We start from the raw sequence: 2,500 nt of genomic DNA on the forward strand, positions 1-2,500 counted from the left end.
ACACACACACACACACACATATATATATATATATACATATATATAGATGCATTACTTTTCATGATATGATTGACAATAAGTAAGATCGAAACTCCAATATTCAAATACATAGATAAACAGGTAAAAAAAAAAAAAAAAAAAAAAATGGTGTGATACAGACCAGGTACAGGTAGAAATAGATGGTTCATTGACCCTGTTATGTACCAAGCGGGTACCTTTCCTGGCCTCCCATCTGCAACATTTCCACTACAATTAATTTAATCTGAGTATAACATTTACACGTAAGCCCGGCTAGCTCAGTCGGTAGAGCACGAGACTCTTAATCTCGGGGTCGTGGGTTCGAGCCCCACGTTGGGCGCTCTCTTTAGTCCCCCGTGGCTAAATTTGGGCGCCGGACACTTGTCGCCTCTCCATCACATGAGCCACTTTGACTTCAACCACTTGGTAAAATCAGTCGGGCCACTGCCACGGCGTGAAAATAAGAACACACACTTCATATATGATTTTTCGTTTGCAACTTTATATGAGGAAGAGAACATAGGATATATTTCTTGTCCCATCTATTAAAAAAACAAAAAACAAACAAACTCAGAAAGGCTATTAAAACAACGAAGATTAAAAAACTTTATGCTCTGGAACTGCGACAACTGGTTAACGTTTGATATTGCGGCGAAGACAAGTCAAGATTTACCCTGATGATAAAACACAAACATAATTGTTCTTTGGTGAACTAATATTCTATATATCTAACACAATCGTTAAGTTACAGTTTCAAGGATTTTCCTAAATGAAAACATAACTATTGGTTCATAGAACCAACAGTTATACTACGAATATTAATTAGAAATTATTTTCAAAATTTAACAAGCAAGCGAGGTGCAAAATGTTAACATAAAACATGGTGATAAAATTTCAGGAAATGATTCTCGCTTTTATTTGTTTATTGGGTGCTTATTTAACAAAAGTTATGGAAAGAGTAGATTTCTATTACTCGATTTGGATGTTCCTGAGTCAAAAATACATATATCTGAAAGTCACACAGGTAACTAAGAGGACTGGTGATTCTGATTATCTCGACACTCAGTGAAGGGGCATAGGAACTGCCTATACGTTTGAGGGAAAGATTTAGTGCCTTCCTAAAGTAAAGAAGTTACTTTGAATTACCATAATATTGAAGAAAATCTAGGACTGGGTCACGTTCAGAAGGGTGATTTAGTTTAAATTAGTTCTACAAAATAGTGTAGTTACATACAAAAGCAAATGCATAGGTATGAGTACACTTACCTGGCTGACTTAGACAAGGTTAAATAGGGAATCATACACGTTAAAGTTAGTGTTTAAAAGAATGAAAACAAACACTAAAACGTGTGAGCAGAGGCGTGTCCAGCGGGTGGCTTGAGTTGGTATGTGTCGCTGCTGGAATCTGATTGCAGGTGTATGGACACATACGTATGTATGTATATATTTGCGTTTTACAATTTATTTATCTATATGTACCCATTGGAATTTTGGTCCCGCTGCGATAAGCTTTTCGACAGATGTTTGCGAACCGAGAGCGGCTGGTCCAGATGTACATCTGGTGGACTAAAGAGAGCGCCCAATGTGGGGCTCGAACCCACGACCCCGAGATTAAGAGTCTCGTGCTCTACCGACTGAGCTAGCCGGGCTTAAATACAATGGATATTAACAGTACATAACATTTATCTAGACGGTTATTTCTGCTAAGAATTATATACATGATAATGCATGAAAATGGTGGTATTGTCACCTTAATTTACATACTGAATTACCATTAACTCTTAAAAATCGGTGTTCATTTATTTTAATATTCGATGATATTGGTTTTGGGTGTTTTTCGTAAAATGATGGTCCATATCTTATTAAACAAAGGACAATTTGTTTGAGATCAGTTTTGTTGATGCATTTGTATCATGAAAAATAAACATCCATATATTGCTAAAAGAACATGATAATGCACAGTTTTAGTGAACGAGAGAGAATGAGTTGAAGAAAAGCGACTGTCATATAGTTTGTCGTGGACATATTTAGGACAAGCAGCTACCACGGACTTGTTATAGCCAACAGTTGCGGTCAACAGTTCACATGGCATAAGTCTACAATCCTGCTATACTTTCTCATTTTAAGGACACGTGGTTTAAGTTGACAGTTCTGCTACACCTTTTCATATTAAGTAACATGTTTAATGGACAGCCACGCCGATTTAAGCCATAATAAAGAACAGTGAAGGTTTCCAATATAGAGTCACGATTTCGTCTTTCATGGTCGCTGGTGAGAAAACTATTTATTTCTCGGCAATTTCAAAGACAAAATTTCAATTTATGATACTAAATAAACCTCTTACAATTCTCTAAGTAAAGCAGCTAAAGTGTGAATTAAAGACAAGAACCGCTAATTCCCGAAACAATGTGTCAGTATTATTATTGTATTTGTTATTATCCTCATCACTACCACCATCATTGTCATCTTCATAATCATAGTC

General features: G+C 36.3%; 2 non-coding genes across 2 annotated transcripts; one reads left to right on the forward strand and one right to left on the reverse strand.

The window, feature by feature from the left end:
* The first annotated feature begins 285 nt into the window (after nt 1-285).
* TRNAK-CUU (transfer RNA lysine (anticodon CUU)) lies at nt 286-358 on the forward strand. Its single transcript has one exon. It is a non-coding gene; the product is annotated as a tRNA-Lys (tRNA).
* A 1,236-nt stretch (nt 359-1,594) lies between these two features.
* On the reverse strand, nt 1,595-1,667 carry TRNAK-CUU (transfer RNA lysine (anticodon CUU)). Its single transcript has one exon. It is a non-coding gene; the product is annotated as a tRNA-Lys (tRNA).
* Nucleotides 1,668-2,500: the final 833 nt, after the last annotated feature.

The sequence above is a fragment of the Penaeus vannamei genome, chromosome 27 (genome assembly GCF_042767895.1).
Source record: "Penaeus vannamei isolate JL-2024 chromosome 27, ASM4276789v1, whole genome shotgun sequence".
In the NCBI taxonomy this organism is placed as follows: Eukaryota; Metazoa; Arthropoda; class Malacostraca; order Decapoda; family Penaeidae; genus Penaeus; species Penaeus vannamei.